Raw genomic sequence first — 6,000 nt, forward strand, 5'->3', positions numbered from 1 at the left:
TTCCTTTCAATGAAGATCAGTCAACCTGGAGTGTGCTTGGCAATACAAAAAGAAACCACATTTATTCTCAGTCAATCTATAGCCATGACATAGATACTTTATTTAAATGAATCATTGTTACCCAATCATCTATGTTACCCAAAATGATAATACCCCTTTTACACTTAGAAGAGGGGAATTCAATTTTGAGAAGAGCTTTCCTTATTACAGATTAATGTCCATCTAGTGACTTTGCTATGTAAGGCACAATTTACTTTATCTCTATGCGTAATCACGAACATGAGAAAATATAGACTGTGAACGAGCTTCCTGCAAAATCGGCCTGCTCTTGGTCGTAACAGCTCTTGAGTCACTTTTCGAATTAAAGTAAGAAAACAAGAAACGTAGATCTCTTCAATTACAGGCAGATCAATTTATAGTATTTACTTCTAACGTGGTTCATTTCAGGCGAAATATTCGTATTTTAATGGGATTTCTCGATGGAACCACTAATTTCAATGTCTTGACAAGTCTGTATTCCTAGATGAGGCCTCTAACCTAAAAGGAAAGGGTCGAGAAAACTTTACGAAATTTACTGGATCTATGTTCGCATTCAGTACACAGGGCTCCATGACATAAGGTCCCATTTTGACTTTGGTTAGTATTTTGCCTATAGCATACATAATGAAGTACATTTTGAACAACTAAGCCAAATATAAATGCCAATGCTCATTTTTGAAAACAGATAACACAAAGTCTTTTACGCATTTGGACTGCTTGAAGCCAACAACACATTTTTTGTGGAATATAGTCTTGATGGGGCAAAACCGCAAGATATTGGTCACCTCAAATTTTAGCAAACGTAATTGTAACGAGTAACGCCATTACATCTTTTTGTGAGTAATGGTTGTGCAAAGAATTACTATTTTTGACCAAAGTTATTGTTACTGTAATTCGTTCCATTTATTGAGGAACGACTAATGCCCTGACAAATACCCATTTGGTCTTAATCATGTTTGATGCTCTCACTATATGTATATGCTTACGTTTTTGACGTGACCTTTGGACAATAAATGGTTGTCATATTTCGACCCGTATTTCGCTACTAAATAGTTCGCGATGTTTTAGGAGAATTGATGTGCATTTATTCACGTTTATAATGAACTGGAAAATAAGTTGGGTTTTCGTTTCCCAATAGTTGGTTTATGATTCATAGTCTAAATGAATTTCGAAAACCTTTCGAAAAGCTGATTATACATTTCATAGAATAAGGTAAATCATGCCTTAAAAGTAGTAATCCCACAGAAGGAGATTGGCATAAAAAGACGTTGTTGGAAAGTGAAACATTCCCATCATGATAGTGCCCAAAAGTGTTTTTTTTTTCATTTTAGTCCTCAGTCTTCCCACTATTCATTATACCAATCATCTTGTGCATAACAGACATATTGAATGAACTCGAGACCCAAGACATACCATCATTTGCAAGTTCATCTGATTAGAAATAGAAAATAAAATGTTTGTCAAACTAATTTTAACGGTTGTTTCACATGTAGACCGCTCAGAGAAGAATTGTTTGTCAAATACCAACCATTCCGATATTGTCAGGCAAATTTCCGACAAAATTTTTCTCGTGTAGATGCACCATTACTGTCAAGAATGCAGACATTTGACTTGCGCGTTACCTCTTTGATCTCGGTTTCATAACTCTGATTCCAGGTCAAAGGACCAACGACGAAAATGCACGCAATCAAAATATTAGCCCGCTTGGCCAAGGTGATAGATGACTAATTTGCAAATTGATCAAGTTCTGTTTTTCCACAACTGCGTATGTATTGCTCGAATCAAGTTCAACAAGATCTAGACACGAGACTTAGCGAAACTAAGCTTTGAAGCTTTGATGCGACTCTAATGTGGAAGATCTTGAATGGTGTGATGATCATTGAAAAGAAAATGATACCCCGGTTTCTCGACCATCTGAGGGATGATGGAGTTGCCAAGACAAGAAGAGCTGAGGTCCTATACCTCAAGCGGCCACCCTTTCGGACTCGGCCTAGAGAAAGTTCTTTCTTTGTTCGGAGTATTCCAATTTGGAACTCTCTCTCTTATGTTCTACGAACAAGTCGGAACCTTCGAGTTTTGCGGGAATTGTTGCCTAAAGAAATAACAGATGACAACTAGTGACTGGTGAAAGGAAGTGTACTCTGGCTTGCTTCCTCTTCTTCATTTCCTTCATCTTCTTTTATGCATCTTTTTACAATATTGATACATACCAATACTCTTTATACTCACCCATGGTGATTTGAGTGGTACCCACAATGAACAATAAACAATAAAGACTAGCTAAGAAATGAATAGACTTGCCTTGCAGAGAGTAAGTCTTAGACTGCTGTGTATTCTGGAGGAGCATAGCTTTATGTACAGAGAAGAGGATGGTTGCGCTTAGGGCGCCCATCCCATGTCGGTCGCAACTTGTCGTGACTCTCAGAGCCCCTTTTGGGGGATCATGCTTTTTGGTTTGGTTTCCTCATGACGATGCTGTAGTTCGTATACACATATTACAACAGTTTAAATGTGTTCATACGTCAATGCAAATTGCGTTTAGTTTGGCCCATTAATCTTGCCGCATGTGCATAAATGGAAATGTCAGGAAAATCTGTTTTTGAAATATGTTCTGACGATTCTTGCGTTGGCTCACACTGCATCAGAGGAACTTCAATAGTGTTCAAAGCATGACCATCGATCAAAAATAATACTGCACATTTGAAAAGAGTCATTTAGAGCCTCGTCGTTAATCATTAGAGGCTTGTTCCCACGAAGGTGAAATTCTAATTGAAAATTTTAGACCACATCAAAAGAGATAGGCGTTGGTTTCGTGGTATAGAATAAAGAAATAGAACATGGATGATTTTCATGGTGGCACCATTGAACGGTGGATTTGTCGCCTTCAGACAACCATTGAACCAAATATTTTTTCAGAATGTATCAGGCTTGAAAGGGTTCGCATCGTCTCATCAATACTAAAATCCATGATTACCGCTAGAACAAGCAATCGATATAGGGCATGTCAAATGAAGGAAATTCAAGGAAAAATGCGGTCCAGCACCCTGATTTTGGGCATTTTGGGGAGGGAGAAGTAAGCAATCATCACAGTCTATTAGCACTATCTGACCATTGAATTTTCAAAAATTGAATGATTTGAAGTGAGCTGTGTTACAAAACCCAAGAAAATGAACATGTTTGGTGTTAATCGGTGAACGCAGATAAAGTATCTGCGATAAAGTACATCAAGTGGGCCCAATACCACAATGCTACCTACTTGCTTAAACAAGCAGGTAAAATGAAATAAAAGTCAACCTTCAATGCTGTAGCGAATATGCTAATTACAAGAATGCATTAACGTTTGACTATATATTGTTTTGTGTTTGATTGGGATATACACTCTACTTCATGAACCAGCGAGTATCACAACCCTTTTAACGACTACAATGCATACACAATGCAGTTTGGCTGGGCAAGTTGTCTCTAATTTTACTCCATGAAATAACGCCAGTTGTTGATGAAAGCGTTCACTTGACAATACCTTTGGGCTTCACCTTTATTTGTTTTGAAATATTTGCCAGATTCTTGGTCTAAAGGTTACTGATTCTTGCCCACATTTTTTTTTCTTTTTTTGCGGACTTCCATACCGCTACTGGGATTGGAATCCCAGCAGTACAAGACGAGAAGATTATTCATTTTACTTGACTTTTATGTTTTGTTATATTATTTGATCGACCAACCAATTGGAGTTGGCTGATCTGGCTAATCCTTGAATATAAGGTTGATCCGGAATTTTAGTCAAAAACTTATCCAAGTCTGACTTAAATCCTGCTACTGGATCAACGCCTACATACGACCAACGCTTATTTGAAGGGAGCAAATTGAACAATCAAGGAGTCCGAGAAAGAAGAGAGGTGGGCTTCATTGTTCTTACTAGCCTGGATTCTCGAGGGCTTGAGGTGCTCTCAAAACGCACGTTAAACCTCTACGGTCACTGCAATTGACCCTAAATCCTGGTTGGGACAAAGCTCATGAATGCTTTTGAAAACGTACAATATCAGATAATTTTCGTACCTTCTCTGAATACTGTACAATCCCAACCTTTCTAACCTCTCCCAGGAAAAGAGCTTTCTTGTATCCTCAATGTTCCTAGTAAAACATCTTTGGACCAGCTCGAGCTTTTGTAAACCTGCTGAACTAATTGGAGCCCAAATGGGGAGAGGCATATTCAAGATGCGGCTGAACAATCGACTTGTACAGAGTTAGCATCGTGACACTATCTCTGGACTTAAACGTGCGATATATCCACAACGTGTTTGAAAAGCTTTACCAACTTTCAACTGGATATGCTCATAGAACTTTCCATTATCTTGGGACTACACCTAAATCCTTCATGGATGAGACCTGCTGAATGCCCTTACCTTCATCATCTAATAGTGGAGTGTCTAATGGCGTCGACCCAAAGGTCATTGAACGGAATTTAAGTCCATTCAAGGCCATGTTACTCGCAGCAACCCAGGAATAATTTGGTCTAGGACCTTTGCCAGACAACCAGAATCCTGACCATTCCTACCAACTACCAATTTTGTATCATCAGCATAAGAAAGAGATACTGACTTTATTACTACCAAGCTTCTGAAGCGGAGCAATGAAGATAATGAAAAGGAGAGGACCCAAATGGAGCCCTGAGGGACACCCGACTTGACGCCATGTATGTCACTAAGGGATCCGTCAACCTTAACTAAGTGTTTTCTAACACAAATAAAACTTCTTAGCCAATTGAGAACTTTGCCTTGGATCCCAATCTCAGGGAGCCTGTTAACTAAAAGACCATGATCTACCTTGTCAAAGGCCTTGGCAAAGTCGAGATAGACTACATCGACTGATTCATGGCTCTCCAGACCCTCAATAACCTGCTCTATATGCTCAACCAGTTGGGTGACCGTGCTAAAATTTGCTCGGAACCCGTGCTGGCTAGGAGGAAAGACTTCATGGATATCAAGAAATTTAACAAGTTTGAACTTCATGATCTTCTCAAACACTTTAGCAATATTCGAAGTGAGAGAAATCGGCCTATAGTTACTGGGGAGTGACTTATCTCCTCCTTTGAAAAGTGGAACAACATGAGCTACCTTCAGAGAAGAAGGGAACTTGCCCTGGTCCAAGATGCAACGCATCAAGTACGAGAAAACAGGAGCAAGAACCTGTCAGCATCTCATCAGAAACTGAGATGTCACCCCATTTGTAATATCAAAGTTAAAAACTAATGCTGGCCATTCTCTGCCACTTGTGGTAGAAAGTGGCAGAAATTCGATCAATCTCGATTTTTCCCATCGCTGGCTGTCCTCCATTGTCGAACCCGGGGAAAATTGATCATCATTGCCCTTTCCGTCCACATTACAACTACTTAAGAGCCTGGATAAACAACAAGTAAAATTGCTATGGCGTCATTAAGGTTCATTTGAACACGGAAGAAGTGTGGAGAAAGTTCGATAACTGCAGGATTGAGTGGAGTTTCATGACAATCCTGTCCGCCTTGAGTTGCAAACCCTCAAAACTTTGTGAGGCTTGATTTACAAATGAAAATCCTTTTAAAAGGGAGGCCTTATTGTATTTGATTGGAGGGCATATCAATAAGTCTGTTGACAATAGTCTTGATCTGAACTGATGGATCATCGTAACGCGACGGATCTGAGCGATGGCCTTGGTATAATTAATGTCGATTTCAGGGAGATATTCTACCCACTGCAACGCTTGCTCCTTAAGAGCCCGTTTGAATTCTTGTTAGAGTTCGATGGGACCCTTGCCAATCTCCTTAAGCCTTGACTCCGCTCTATTCCATTGTAATTTAAACGTGCCATAAGCAAGGATATCATCTCCAAAGAACGGGCGCACGTCCCGGGTGACATCGTATCGTAAACCCATGACGGCTTCTAACTGAGGAGTGAGGCCCACTACGCTTCCTTTCGATTGAGATCCCGA

This window comes from Tigriopus californicus, chromosome 12 (genome assembly GCF_007210705.1).
Source record: "Tigriopus californicus strain San Diego chromosome 12, Tcal_SD_v2.1, whole genome shotgun sequence".
Classification (NCBI taxonomy): Eukaryota; Metazoa; Arthropoda; class Copepoda; order Harpacticoida; family Harpacticidae; genus Tigriopus; species Tigriopus californicus.